The sequence below is a fragment of the Pholis gunnellus genome (assembly GCF_910591455.1).
Source record: "Pholis gunnellus genome assembly, chromosome: 9".
NCBI classification, from domain to species: Eukaryota; Metazoa; Chordata; class Actinopteri; order Perciformes; family Pholidae; genus Pholis; species Pholis gunnellus.
In genome coordinates, this window is record NC_136535.1 from 9,398,708 (window position 1) to 9,415,094 (window position 16,387).

The 16,387-nt window shown below is 43.3% G+C and overlaps 1 protein-coding gene across 3 annotated transcripts in view; it reads right to left on the bottom strand.

Annotated features, from left to right (window-relative positions):
- stard13b (StAR related lipid transfer domain containing 13b) overlaps positions 1 to 16,387 on the bottom strand; it is a gene marked incomplete at its 5' end in the record, with an annotated part of 60,402 nt that overhangs the window by 12,215 nt on the left and 31,800 nt on the right. Inside the window, one exon of one of the 3 annotated variants that reach the window (XM_079166730.1) lies at positions 7,014 to 7,126. The exons of the other annotated variants lie outside the window; for them this stretch is intronic. Of the gene's footprint in view, positions 1 to 7,013; positions 7,127 to 16,387 lie in introns of those variants that run through there. 3 annotated transcript variants of the gene reach the window in all.

The following is a 16,387-nucleotide window of genomic DNA, read 5'->3' on the forward strand; positions in this document are numbered from 1 at the left end:
GAGATATGGCATGTTACAAAGTGCCGCGGGAAAAGATACGGCACGCTTGGACAGCGCTCGCAAGCTCTGACAAAATGATGACAGTTTTAAAAGGTAGATCACATTCCACCCTCACACAATATTTACAACCGACTGCATAAAAACTTCCAGGCATTTTGTGGCATGCTTTGTTTTGTCCCGAGCTGCATCTGTCTGACAGCAAAGCTTTGTGATTAACAGTAATCCCTTCCTTTAGTGCACTTTTGGAAAAAAACTAAAAACAAAACAGATTTATTCATTCACGTTTATGGTGAATAAGAACAAGCCATCATCATCATCATTGAAGCACAGGCCTCCGTATGTCTACTCTCCAAAATCCTTCAATCAACTAACTCCATGGTTTATTTCCGGGAACAAATTGTTGTGTACTTACGGGATATTTTCATCATACAGCCAGAGTGGTTCATATATCCGTCAAGACTTAAAAGAGTCTCTCAACATGTCAGAGCATCTTCATTCCCACGCTGAGCCACATTCCAGCTCTCTCTCTGAGCACAGCTTGCAGTTTGAACTCAGATCCACGGCTCCTTCTTTCCCCTTTCTCTTTCCATCTACCCCCAACCACCATGTGCCTGTCCCAACACTAAATCTCTCCTTCAACCCACCCCTTTCTGTGGCGGGCTCTCTAACGTTCACCCTCCTCTCCCTCCCCCTTCAGCTTCTTGTGCCCGACCCTCCTACCCAGCTCTGCCCACGACAACTCTTTTATACCCCACTCAGCACATTTTTGGCAAGGATCTAAGCTTCCCTTCCCTTCTTGTATTTCAAGACCTTGTTTTGAAACGTGATGAATTTACTACCATTTCCTGATGCGTGTTCTTTGTTTCCAGTCATTTTTGGCCAGATTGCACGATGTCGGCTTTTACGATCTTTCAAAATGTCATCCAAGAAGTGTCATCGTTAACGTGGGAAATGTTTCATTTAAACAAACAAAATGGGAAGCGTGGTTTTGCAGAGTCCAGATGTTTTTCCAGCAGGTCACCGAAATGGAAAAAACGCACGCGGCTGAACTGGGGGAAAACCATGACATAAACTGTCAGCAATCAGCAGCGGTGAATCATGCCGAGGCACTCGGCTCACAAGACTCCGCGCTCACATCACCAGAGTGATATATTCGTCTGCTTCACCTCAGTCTCGGCCTCTCTGTCTGAGGCAACAATCAATGAATGAGAGGAATTGTGTAATCTGTGTCATCAGACAGTGACACTGGAGCTGTGTCACTTGACACAAAACAATGAATAACTTATTTCAAGAATGTGTGGAAAGATATCCTTAAATGTAATGAACAAACAAAACTTGCAAAGAAATAATGAGGAATTGTAAATTTATATTATATATCATAGAATTATATTCTTAAGTCATTTATTTCTTAGTTAAAAACATCTAAAAGCCTCTCAAATATTTGGGCAAGTTTCACCATTTCCATCCAAGCTACAATGTAAATATAAAACAGGAAAAAAAAAAATATATATATATAATAATATAGTAAAATATAATAAAATATGAATTAAATTTGAATCACAATTAAAAAGAAGCTTATAAGCAAACATACTGTTTAGCAATTTGACTCATTTAACAGTCCAATTTTATATTATATCATTAAAAATGAGATCACAATAATCTATGACGTATAAGGAAAACCTATTAGTTTGTGGATAAAATGAGCAGCACTGTAAATTACTTGGATTTGCCGTGGCGCTACGATTACATAAGGACATCGCATCCATCCATCCTTTCCTACAGAGTAATTACTATTCCATATGTCGCCCACTGCTACTGCTTTGTGACGTTTCTGCCATTTCCTCTTGTAAAACACAACTCTTCTGACCTACTAGGGCCAGGGCTGGGTACCAGGCTGCGAGCACAGACAGCATGACGCAGGCAGTCCACTTTAGTCACCTTAACAAACCATTCAACAATAAACACACTCGGCACATATCCCAGCTTTAAAAGCACTCTAAAATAAACTGCTTGAATTTATAAGCACCGACAGTGGAGACCCTTACAAAAGTAAGTGTCCGTCCATTCCTCTCCCCACACAGCACACCACCGCAGGGACAACTGAATGAATCAGCCAGACGCATATGTCAGTCAAAAAAACACACAGACCATAGCTGAGCACTGAGATTGTTGAGATTGTCTGTAACAAAAACACCTGGAGAACGACGGAGCGAGCCAGCAATATGAAGAAAAAAGAAAAGAAAAAAAGATTCCACTGGCGGGTTGGCTGGCGGAGAGGTGTCGTCACGCCGGGAGGCACGGTAGAGGCCTGTCTTTCCCTTTATGATGCTAATTGCATACAGACACCCACTCACAGTGAGCAGTCAGCCTTACTGTAAAAGTAAGACTAGACAGACAGCCAGGGGAAACACACTGCCCCCTCTCCCAGTCTGCCCAAAAACCACAACATCTGATGTCTCATGCAACCAAAATAGCCTAACATTTCCTTGTGTCTCACCGTTGGTAAGTGTGCACAGGGGAGCAAACAGGAAGCCCTAATAACAATAGCCCAAAGATGGAGACGTAGCGTGGTTGCTGATAGAGGAGGCACAGGAGATCTGTTCTCTATTTGTGAGAGTTCAGGTCGTCTAAGGGGAATGCTGGCAATGCATAAAATGGATTAATATTGCAGTGCCCTGTGTAATTCACCAAATGTCGTGGGAATAAAGCCTGCTCATTTTCAAGAGCAGGTTTTAATTAACAAAGCCCCACATGTCCCTCACACTCCAACATCCTCGGCACAATATGCCCCAATCATCAGCGTGACAGGAGGTGCCGCTGGCTAATATCTCGGCACGTCTTCAGTTCTCAGCTTTCTAATCATCCGGCGGCAAGGTGTTGAGACAAAGGACAATGGCCAAATCTAAGAGATTATCTGTCTACAAACGGTGACTAACAACACAATGCCTTTGTGGATGTGACTTTTTTTCTTGACGCAGTGATTGGCACATGAGCTGGCTGGCTCCGCGGGCCAGGACTAATTACAGAGCGCTGGTGTTGAATCACCCACGGACTTCCAGCCCCCTCATTTCATCCCGTGGGGCACACGGGGGACCTGTTATCCTGCAGTCGGGGTGCAGGTTTTAAAATGATCAGCTCTAGGCTGCGTTGCTAAGACACCAAAGCAAAATTTCTTCAAATACAAATGAGCTAGCAAATCCTGGGCCGGCATTTGCCCTGTGGTCCACAGTGACCTGTGGAGAGATCCTTTCAGTGGACCACAGGTCTCCAGTAACAAGTGCATGTACTAAGCAGACATCAATGCCTCCTGGAGGACGGGGACTTGAGGACAAACACAGTGCCAGCCCAGAGAAAGCCAGTGCCAAGGAGGCATTAGCATTCTGAAGCTGCGTAGGCCTGGGTTTCACCGACATCCACCATTCATTTAAGAGCCCCTTTATACAATACAGATCAGCCTTTCATAGCACATATCATCATTATTAGCTTTTTCAGTTATTTGTCTTCTCTGTTAAAAGCCAGATCCCAGATACATACCGTTTTAAGTATATGTAACACAGTCTGGTTTAAGAATCGCAGTATTTTTTAATGACTCCACTGGTGAAAGACTGTCTGTCCACCTTTCACTTTGCAGCAGACACACACACACACACACACACACACACACACACACACACACACACACAGGAAGAACTTATTGATTCTGAGTGTAAATAACACGACAATGTGAGCTCGGGAGCTGCTGTTGTTGACCATTGCCAAAGCCTGCTGGGTCAAAAGTCATCTGAGCTGTGTTTTTCTCTTGAAGGTCCTGTATTGAATTTAAACAAGGGCAGCACAGCTGTGGTAACACTCTCCTTCACCTCTGAAGGACACCCAGAGAGAGGCTTCTTTCATCTTCAGGGGTAACAACCCATCAAACTCTCTCTCTCTCTTTTTGTCTCCCTCTCACGTCTGGAAACACGCCAGCCTCTGCAGCATTTACATGTCACTAATGAATACTGACGACATTTAAATACCTGCACGTTCATCTACATTATTCCTGAGCAGTGTTGGTTACCAGTAGTCTCGTTATAAAAGACAAAGCTGATTCATTTCTTTCACACAGTCCTCTGTGAGAACTCAACGACGAGATGGATCACTGCTTGAAGGAGGGCTATAGTTAGAACCATGTGGGGTCAGCATCATCAAGTAAACAATTTGAAATGACGGAAAATCACTTCAAGCCAAAAGCAGACATTATAATAGTACTAGTCACCAAACAGCAGGGGGGGGGGGGGGGGGGGGGGGGGGTTATCAGAGAGGCATGGTCTCATCCTACCGCAAATAGCCTTTGAGCCAAGGATTATATTTCAATGATGACGAACCCAAACTGCAAGATGATGGCCCACTGGATCGGGTTGGGTGTCACAGCCAGAAGACAAATAATAGGCTATGCTGTGGCCTCTGAACAAGCCAAGGCCTCAAAGTTCAAACTGTTTGCGCTGCCGTGTTTTCATCCAACTCAATACACCGTCTCACATTCACTCACTTTGGAGAAAATGTTCTAACAACCACATGTTGATTCCCCAGCGACGCTTAGCAAACAGCTAACAGCGAGGGGAGTGTCGAGTGAACCGCAGCCTCACAGACAGGTGTTCTGCTTCTTCCCCATTGGTCACACTACAGGACACTTTGGAACATGACTGCCAGCGGACACTTCAAGAGAAGTGCCCTTCACTAGAAAGGGGACCTCTGACCCCGAACGTTGAGGAAGGAGGAGACGTCTCAGCAATTTCCAGATCCCCATGTACCTCTGGTTTACCGCCAGCAACTCTGAGCAGAACAGAAATCAGCAGAGCTTTCTGTGAAATACATACTACAGTGACTTCCAAGGCCCGATGCATTAGCTAAACGCTTCCAGACACTGGATTGCAGCCATGTTCCCACGCATGTTTAAGTGTTTTCACAACCATCTTGGAGGCCTTTATGAAGGATATGCTTTCTTTGGTGATATAAAACATAAACTTTGGCAATTTCTTTTTTCATTTCATCCAGGCATACCTCCCCAAAACCCCGGACTTTTTCTTCACCCCGGTGTTGATCTTGCAGAGTAATCACTGTGTCTATCCACAGATAAATACATAACACAGTGCAGAATGACTAATGCAGGCTGGTCGGTGATAACACACACCAAAGGGCCAGTTATCTCTGATGATATTGGACAGTTTTCTTCTCACAGAAATGGTGATTTTAGCCAAATAGCCATTCTTATCTTCGTGGTGTTTTTAGCTTTAATTCCAAAATATATAAAACATTTTTTATTAAAGTGAGATTCTCAGAGTTAACAGCAATCTGACAAATCATATAAACAGTAAGACAGCCTGATGTAAGACATCAGGAGAGCTATCGTATCTGCCCTCGGTCCAACAGACTTCAGAAAGGGAAGGTTCAACCCTGGGCCTGCCTGACTTTCCCCCAGCTTCGTTTTCTATCCACTAACATCCCCTTCGAGCTCTCCACTTCTCTCTATCTCCTCCCTCCTTCTCTGTCTTCCTCCTTCTCTCTAGCAAGATTCTGATTTGACTTTTTTTCACTCGTCTTTCCTCCTCGTCCTTTATGCCAGTTCCTCTACAGTTGGCTCCTACAGTGTCCCATGTGGTCACGCACAACATATATCACAAGTCCTTAGAGTTGTGTGTTTGTGTTTGACCTGATTTAAAGTCCATACATGTCTTGTCTTATGTAAACAAGCCCGAAATCCTGTGGTAAGACAATATTTGCCAATATTACGCTGTAAGGAGAAGGAGGCTACCAGAAAGTCCGAGCCCAGGCTGGATGAAGAGGGCACGATGACATCATTCTGCAGACACTGCATGCAAAATATATGTTGTAGTTCATTTTAATTTGAAACCTATTCACATCTAATGGGTACTAAAATGGTCTTTAGACATTTCAGTAGCAGCTATGATTCATAAATAATTATGCACTTTTGAAAAAGTAATTAAGATTTTTTTTTATATTTTAGAGTAAACAATAATGTAGTGATGAAATTAACTCCTTTCAAAGAAATCATTGTTTTGAAAGCAGGTCTCCACATGTTTCGCGAGGAAATATTTGCCTACCCTCTCTACCTACAGCACAATCTTGGAAAAGAACACAAGATTGAGTTCATTTGCACTGATGTCATGTGTAAATACTACCCGTATGTACAGAGGGTAGTTGAGTCTTTTCCAGAGCTGCAGTATGTCCTGCAAATGCGTCCATTTCTATCAGTGATGCATGCAAAAGGTCACTCAACAAAATGTGAGGTAAAAATAAAAATCTTATGTTTTTGATGTTTTTTGTCTAACAGTGTATTACTTTTTTAGAGGAGAAATGTGACGGAACTCTGTGACCACGTATCCGAGAGGTTTGAAGCCTCCTGGGGTTAAATAAACGAGTCCTCGTGGCCGAACACGAGCTCGGTCTGAAGGGGAAACTGTCCTCTCGCGGCCGCGATAACAGTTGTGTTTAAAAATGGTTCTCTTGCGTGAGTTTTATCCCCAAAATGGTGGAAGAGAAAACACAGTGTTCAGCAGGACGGCGGAGCGGCTGTGACGGTTGACTCTCCACGGTTCTCATGTACTGTATAAGACTCGCCTCCTGCCGTCAGCCAATCCTGTGCGAGCGACAGCACAGTCTCATTAGCATAAGAAGCCTATATATACTCAGCGACAGAGTGACAGAGTCACAGATGCTTCATCAGTATGCTTCATAAGCGCAATGGCCTCGCAGCACAGGCTTTCTGTGGTTAGCTTGTTTTCCACCCTGAATGGGTCTCTTTCTGCGAGACCACCTGTAATAGTGTTGGAACTTTTATCAATTACTGGGTTAATATATGATATTGTGTCCTAAGATATAAGAAACAAGGCTTGGAAAACTCTGCAAGGATGGCCATGCAGGCACTTACGTCTCCAGAAGAAAAATAGGATATATATATATATATTATATGATTATTCCCTCATCATGTATTATGAATGAGACTTCACACATACCTGTTAGTGTTTGTGACTGACTGCAGGTCTTCTTTTTTCCCTCTGATGCTACCTTCTGAACACATTTCAGTCTCCATGCCAGATACCCACTCCCATCTTCTGCATTGTAATAATGCTCCTAAAGTAAAAAGCGTTATTCAGTTTGATTGAACAAGTTGAAATAGTTTCATCTTTTACCTAAAACTATCATATTTCCTAGAATAGTGATGAGGCCTTTATTTCTAATGACAGTTATTTTGAAAAATAAGAGGTTATTGCATTACACTGTTAGTGTTGTGTCTTACTGTTAATGGGCTAACCCTTGTGGTGTGAAAGTAAACTGGGCTTTAACAGAGTTGAACTTAGATCAAAGATTTTATTGTGAAGATCACAACATCACCTTTTCTCCTCGTCTCACTCCAATCTGAGAAACGATGGCTTGCCAGTTGACCCCCCCCCCGAAAAAAAAACCTCTTCGGATCTACACGATTTACGTGGATGATATATTTTGATTCAAAACGGCAAATTTCGCCGAAAAGCGACAAGTTTGCGGGTATGTGTAAAGCCCAGTAGGCGGCATGCCTTGCCATGTCATGCTGTTTTCCCACTCGTAATATACGGTTGTGAGGCTGTAGTTCACCCCCCCCCCCCCTTTGATAGCCTATATAAAGACTGTAATTTGTTTTTCCAAGAGCGCCGTATAACACAACTAAAGGGAGATGACTATGAATTACTGACAAACACTCAGCCAACTGACGTGAAATCTCGACTCCAACATGGAAAGAGACTGACTGGAAAGCTATCAACACATGTTTTGTACGTCCCGGCACCCACACAAATCAAATGTCTCATGATGAGAGACCTTTTGAGTTCAGCAGATGCTAATAACTACAAAGATGCTGCGAACTAACAAACAAGGTTTCATGTGCGACCACAGCCCTGTAAAGTACAGGATATGGGTAAAAGAGAAGAAAAACATTGCAGAAGAAGCTCCTCTGAAGTCGAATCCTGCGGAGCTCCATTAGGTCCACCTCCCTGCTCATTTGGACTGGATCCCAGAGGGGACTACGTGGGGTTCCCTCCTTCTCTGGGAATGGCCTCGGAGAGTCAGAGGGTAGAGAGGGGGCCAATGTCAGAACAAGGGTCCCTACCGTGAGAAAGCCCTCTCAGGACCTCCACAATAAAAGCACGGAGCCATCCCTAGGGACGCTGGTCCTAATTAACGACATCAAAGTGAGCGGCCACAAGACATGCCTCAGGAGCCCCGCAGCCCTCATGCAACAGACTTGTGAGTCGCAGCAGAGATGATGATACTGTCAGCGAGTGTCGTTTTGCTCGATGAGGTGCGGCGTATCAAGAATGCTACCCATTGAAAGAGCTAAGTGATTGTTCTGCTTTATCAGAGCGTTCACGGAGTCTCTCCCTCACACACACACACACACACACACACACAGAGCACTAATAGAAAATTTGCCATGCGTGGCCATGAATGACAGGCTGTGTTCAGACAGTCACTCCCTGACTAAAAGGCCTATAAAGTGAAGAGACAGCGGCTGAATGTCTGTGGCCTGCATGCATGCTGCCTTTGCGCCTCTGTCACTTTTTCCAGCTAATGACATGTAATGTACATTTCTACCACAGGAGGGCAGCCAAGTGCTGAACTCGGGCATGGTGTACATGCAGATTGGGGGGAAATGGGCTAGCCGCTATGCTATATGATGGATACAGACTGTCCAATATATGTGAGGCACATCAACCACTATCTCAAGAATGTAATGTGCATTTAAGTGAAGAATGGATAAATTAAAGAGTTATCTAATAAATACGAATTAATTTGAGGCACGTTACTCATCACCTTACCGTTATCTTCACTGTCTTTTGATATTTATGTGAACCTTGCTTTCTTTAGATACGCACTTGTGGACGTTTGGATCTGTTTGACAAACACGGGGTCATACGATGTAAATGTAAACTTGAATATGCTTCATTTATTCAGTAAAAATGTGCTGCAGCTTCATTATGACTAAGAGGGTCAAAACATATTCTGTGTACTTTTTGCTGGATGTACGTTAATGAGGCCTTTTTCTTTCTCCGTCAATTAGCATTTTCTAATGTGTGGAATGTAAGAGACCAGAGAAAAGGAGAAATTTTCCATCACGGCTCTGTTAATATGTGACTTTCCGTTCCTGTTACAGCCGAGGCATTTCTCAAATCTCCTCTTAGTGAATGATTAGCCCCGCACATGTGGCAGCTGTCAGCTAAACTACACTAATTCATGCACGGGAGAAAGATTTACAGGAAGGACATGAGCTCAGCCGGCCACCTAGGGGCAAAAAGTGGGAGTCCACATACAAGCTTTATGAATGTAACCTTTATATACCAGACGTTGGTTGGATTGAGGCAGTTTGTTCCCGGCCATTAAAAAGTTATTTCTTTTATCATCAGGGCGGGGAAATACCAACAGCCAACCAACTGTCGGTACATTCTGATGACTTCAGGATTAGTGGCTGAATTTTGGGATGTACAGTAGTGAAGCAGAAGTACTCATAGCTGGAGACAAATACAATCTCTTCACATCCGCGTATTTATATATGCGGATGTATCTGAAATATAATGTTGAGCTCTGTTTGTTTTCTTAGACATGGTTTCTTTTCTTTACCTGCTCAACAAAGCAGGGTTGGAAAGATAATATATCAGAAAAATATATAAACTTTCTTACAACTTCTTACAATATGAATATATAATGATACAGTATCTGTTAATGTTCATAAAGAGGCCTTCTAAAGCCTTTCGGAAATAATTTTCAGAGAAAGTTGAATCTGCAGTTGCTACATGTTGCTACTTTAGTCAAAGAATTTGTAGGATTTAACAACAAAAATAGTTGGAAAATAGTTCCATCAACATAATACATATTTATTACCTTTTCAACAGAATCATTATATAATTTAAGAACAAAACAGGAGTACAAGCCGTAGATTGAATTAGTGAAAGTGTGATGACGGTATAGTGCTAGAGGTGACGAGCAGCTAATCACATTTTTAGGATTACTTTTTGGCTCCCCGTCAGTATTATTTACTGCCCCCTGAAGGTAGCAAACAAAATCTGCATAGCAATTACATCTACAACAGAGAGGTTCATGAATAAGGCTCCATCTTCACTAATCACCAAACCGCCATTTGAATGAGGGAGCAGTTATATTTGTTTCACACACACAGATGATCAAACGCGCCACATTTTGAAGCAGACCCCTGATGAATAATTCAGTGCTTTTGAGAGAGCAGTCTTGAGTGGGAGAGGACAGAGCCCGGCCAGATTCCTCACCTTGAAGTGCCTTTTTACCGTTACAACTTCTCAAAGGACAGAACAATCCAACCCCTTTCCAGAGCTGGTTTATAACAATTATCCATCTGCTATACAGCAGACGAACAGAGGGACGAGGGTAGAGCTTGTCCTCTTAATGAGCTGAAGTGTTCCTGTCCTCTCTATCTCAAGTGTTTAAAATCTTCGAGTGTGTAAGTGTTGTACTATTATCCTGCTCGGAAACGTTTTGCTTCTAGCTGAGTAGGTTTTCTCTATAAGTGCATTGAAACATTGCAGAGGATTTAAACTTAACCACAGTATAAAGCAGTTAGTGCATATGCGCTGTAGAACTGAGCCAACAGACTGTGCGTGCACAGTACAAACACTGATGGCAGCAGGAGAACCAATGTGGCCGATAGCATGATAACCCGAAAGACAAAAGCCTTTCAGCCCACGCAGCCAAATAAAAGGCACGCTTTGTAAGACCAGGACACAGACCGATTCATGATAAGCACACAGCTGCCACGCAATAACTTGTGTCAGTTGACAACAGATGCACGACATCCTCAGCCACGGCTAAATGCACGAACGGCCTTTCCAGGGCAGAGATCGGAGCCCGCTGGCTGCACCAAGGTCAATAAGCCATGAATAAAGGCCTCGGAGGGGTCACACTGGACAGAGCTTCTTGTCCGAAACACAATGAGAAAAAGAACCAAACAGCCACAGTCAGCGAGGAAGCTTTTAGTCACGGCGTGGCATTCAGCTGCTCAGGGTTTCCACCGGAGCCTCAATGAAGTTTACGGGACTTTTCCGTGGCTGAACAGGAACACTTACAATCTGCGAATAGCCTGGAAAACAGCTGAAAACCATCATCTAATACAAGAAATATGTGAGTCCTATGGACATGTTACTGTCGGATAATTCGTTCATATGCTGGGATTTGGTGGAATCCCATTTTGTGTATGAAACACATCTCAATACATCCCTACATTTCCTGATATTCCAACAAAAAAATTCCATACTCAGTACCACAAACTACAGTAAAGTACAAACAATGAAAAAAATATATATTTTAGAAGCATTGTACATTTCTATCTATTTCACAGTTTTTCTATGAAATTGCTAAAATAAAACATTAAGAATTAAATTAATATTGATTAGTAAATAAAAAATGTAAGATATTTTCCACCATGATGGCAGGAATATGTCATTGACTCACCAATGATGTGTTCAACAGTGTAAACAAATAGGTGTGAATGTAGTGTATGTTTGCAGTATGTTAAATGCATGAGTAGCAACACCAAATGAAAGAAATCCGGAGAATCCGACGGGCCGAGCAAAGAGCAATCGCAGCAGACAGAGCAGAAAGTTGCAAAAACGCAGTTTCCAGAGTGATGGACTTTGGAATACTCCCCCAAAATATATTTTAAGGGAAGGAGACACATTCCTCCACAACGAAAACAGGCCCTTTCCCTTGCACAACAATCTCACTGTGCAGCACTCAGACGCATGTTTCTTCCCATCTTACGTCACACAGCTGTGCATTTATATCCATGGGCTGTCCAAGCTGATGAGGTATACTGGTCAGACAGAAGGAACTTGTAGGTCTTCTGTCTCTCCCGGTACTTAGTCAGTAGCTATTCATAGAGGACTAAACGAGAACCTACACACACACACACACACACACACACACACACACACACACAGCTCTGGGTGCTTTGAAAAGCCATCAAATCGGATACATGACTAAGACCCCAAAGGCTTCCCTGGAATTTGGGGTGAAACAATACATGAGTAACTCTGCCCATCACCACGGCCCCCTCTCACTTTCAACCTGCTATGTCAACAGGGCTGGCCAGCTGGAATGCAGGAGCCACTGCAACACATGGAGATCCATCCTGTGGCTCTGCAGCCAGTTCCTTGAAACCCTACCTCGCTGTTGTGCCCCGTATGTTAGATATGTATGCATCACACAAGGGGTGACGTGAGGTATGAGAGAAAATAAGATCCATCGAGGGCTAAAACACTGCTCTCCTGAGGAAAACGAAGAAAACCTGACACACTGCAAGGAAATTGCTCCAATTAAGGCATTTAAGGCAAGTGAGATTAAAACACTTTAATTACCAAAATTAGGCTAGACGATTGCTTAGGATTGCTTAATTATAGCACTTAAGACAGAAAACAAAAATGGTTGGAAAACAGTGTTATCTTTTTTGTTTTAGTCTTTTATCTTCTTAGACACCTTGGAGATAATTGTATTATCCGCCATTTATGAGGAACATTAATAAAGTTTTAACAAGCTGCTTAATATTATGTGGGATTAATTCACTGGAAAGTTAACATTTACCGTTGCTTACTGCCTTTTGTTTTTTGTTAGTAAAGCTAGGTACATCTCACATTTGAACACATCCAGCTACATTTGCAGCAATTTGATTGTTGGGATATTTAATACATATATTCAGCTTGATTGGAATATTAAAGACTAATTTATGATATTGAGGATGAACAGCTTAATGTCTGGTTTCCAAAGCAGTTTGAAACCACACGATGAAAACTGTCAAATGAATCAAAAAGTTAATATTCACCCATGTGAGATCAAAGCACATGATCGTCAAAAGTATTTAAAGGTTCCACCTGACGATAAACACACAAGTAAAAACTGTTCAAATGACCTGATCCTAAAACCCCACTTCAAACATGTGCATGATTTTCTGTCCGTGACACAGATCACCTAAATTGTTGGTTTGCTGTCCTACCAGACATCTGTAATCTGTAAGCACATGCCAGGTTACATGACTGCACACGTCTGCAAACATCAGATCACGGAGATTTCCTCCCGAAAACAAGTGTACGTACACACAGCTCCGGGACATCTTCACACATCAATCCAACAGTGAGGCTCTGTGTATCCTTTATAACGTCATGATGCCTCATGCGCTGCCTCAGTCCTCTGTGGTGATACAGGAAACCTTGCCCGCACAAGAGGCTGCATTATCTGACTCATGCTCTCCTTGGTGTGACTGAGAGGACAACTATGCTGCGTGTTGGCCTCTCATGGCAGAAGATGATCAAGCGTCTTCTGTCATGAAATGCGGCCACCCTTTGATCCGGCGTTGGGCTGCTCACATCTGCAAGAGGAGTGGTAGTGCTTTGTCCTCTCTATTGTTATGCTGCCCTGCCCCCTCCCAGGACGGGGGACCTTACATCTCCAGGTAAGAGCAAAAGTGAGAGGTTACAGCCCTTGGAGAAAGATGAATGGGAGTTCGGGCTGCACTTTTGCTCTCCTGGCTGCATGCAGCAGTCCACAAATGAGCTGAGGGCTTGTAAAACTGTCAGGCCAGACATTGATATCTCTTGTTTACATGTGGGCTAACCTTGTGTTACGTAACTGGTCCTATAGCTTATCACCTATCAGTGTTTGTTACAGTCAGTCAATACTAATTATTCACCACAACTGCACCCTTGACTATTGGCTGAAGGTCAAGTGTGGCTTTGTCTGCAGAGGCATACACACACACACACACACACAAAAACACACTTAGTTACCACTACATTTGTTTGTTATTGAATTCCGCTTCCATCTGACAAAGAGTACACAAGAAAAAAAAGCCAGAGATATCAACTGTTATTTGACAATCAGCTGATCCCAAACAAACACAACGATGCCCTCGTTCACTTGGCACGGTTGTCCCGCATACTGTCATATTTATACGTAAACGTCATATCTCACTCACTCCATATTTTGACTACCAGCTTGCTTCTCTGTTACTCCTCACATTCCTGGAGGTATGACAAAGAAGGATTCATTGAAACAGAAGACTTCACAGCTTTCTCTGCAGCCTCGTCTCAAAAAAAAGAGGCTGATTTCCAACCGAAAGACCAATAATCCCAAACTGTCACTTCCAAAGAGCTCTCTCCTACCTCCAGCGATCTTCTTGAGTAGTTGCTGCCTGGCAATGATCCTGCCCAGCCGGTACCCGGAGCGTCTGCGGTGATGGTCCATTCTCAGGTAGAAGTCCTGAGTCTCTGGGGTCATACTCCCAAGACACTCGCTGCCTGTGGACTCTGGGAGCTCCCGAAACATAACTGAAACACTGTACCCCGAACAAGCCCCTGACCGCTGGCCGATGAGACACTCACCCAGACACTCTCCCACCAACAGAAAACTTCACATACAGGCGCAAAAAGCCTAAAGTGAGCTGAGGAGGAAGGCAGAGCGGAGCTTAGGGGGAGGAGTGCCAACACTTCAGTCTATCTCTGCAGGTCATGTGACCACAGGGGGGGCCAATGGCAAGGAAGCTGTGGGAGCACTGCCCACCTTGCTGTGCTGAATCCAATGTCTGTGTGAAGGCTTGTCGACTTCCCCCTGCTCTGGAGGGAAATATAAATACCATTGGAATGCCTATGAACTGAGTAAGGAGAGCAGGAGTGGAAGAACGACGGGTGTGGGAGGGCTTACAAAAATAGTGTTTTTTGGACCCGCCCTGCACTAGAACAACTCCTCTGCTGTTGCTGGTCACACAGGTGCCAAGTTCACTGGGCGAAAGTGAGTTTGTGCCATTTGAGAGAAGACTGCAGAGGAGACAGAAAGAGAGGGAGAAGCTGTTTTCTTGGTTGGAGAATGCGAATTTCTGCTCCCCCACCCCCACCACATAACCACTAGTTCCAGCCAACAGGAAGGCCTCTCAGCAGGTCTCCTCGGAGTGTCACCTCCTCAGGGGAAAAATAAATTTGAGCTTGAATACATACGAGTGATCTCTTTTACTCAGCGCAAAAGGAAAGATCAGCTCCGACATGTCATCTGTTCAGTTTTGATGGCTGTTCAGTGACAGGATTAAGAGCCTCCTGTGACACTTTGTATCTATCCCCACTACACACTAAACATATATACAGTAGGATTTAGCAAATAGCAATGTTCATGGTATATAGTTTTTGCGAGAAGTCCTTTGCTTTTCCATTTCGTACCAAACTGAAGTGGTTTAAGATGTGCGCACACGTTAATCAAACTGACTTTGAATGAAGTTGTAAAGCTACTGTACAATGTACTACTAACAGGAAGGGATATAAGAGTTATGGACATCAATCAAACAGCAATGGAAGACAGCAAAGATTTAGACTGGAGGAATTTCAAAAGAAATCATAATAACAAAATGCAATTTGAATATGTATCTATATTGAGATTAAGACATGTGAACTGGAATAAAATGACAATTTGAAAACAATGTCACTTAAGACTGTATTAAAATATAACTGTTGCCAATTCAAGATCTTTCACCATCATCCACAATTTATTTTCACTTTGTGCAGCTCTGAGTAGCTCCTCCACTTATTCGTGCATTGCATTGTGGGACAAGATTGTCCATCTACAGCAACTCAGTAACTAATTGATTTAGTCATTTTTTTAGTGCGAACATACTCCAAACCTGCTTTTTCTATGTCAAATCTATTTGGGACACAGCCTGTGCTGTTACATTTAGTGGTAAAACAAAAAAAAGAGTCAATTAAACATCTATTTAGTAACGAGAAAAAAAAAGCTATTTGCACCATTTGTGAGAAGTATTTTTTAATGAAAACTAAAAGCTTCTCTGATTTAAAAGTCCACACGTATCGGCCAGTTCCCAACATGGAACAACAATCTCCTTACACCTGAAGTAAAGTCCACATCCGCACAGGCCGACCCACCCAGCACCAGTCAGGGCCCCTGCCACTCTCCTTGCGACTGCCCTGGCGTCGGCATACAGGCTTGCCTGTGTAGCACGAGCATGGCGCCATACATGTGAAACGAGCACAAGTGGGCAAGCGACCAAGTCAAACACAGCCCCTGTTCTGTTTCGCTCCCTGGCTGGCAAAATCCACCCTAGCTTAAGCTCACAAAGACCACAATTCAGCAGCACACTTCAGAGCCCGCTGCGCGTTTTCATAAGCGGCTCCTGGGTTTAATGGCCCTCTCCACACCTCTCAGGTGAAACTATTCAAATATGTGATTGTTACTGTATTTTAAATTAATAGGTGATGGTGTGACACGATTCAGATGATTTCATCGGGGCGGTGACTCGTTTTTTAACACACACACACACACACACACACACACACAC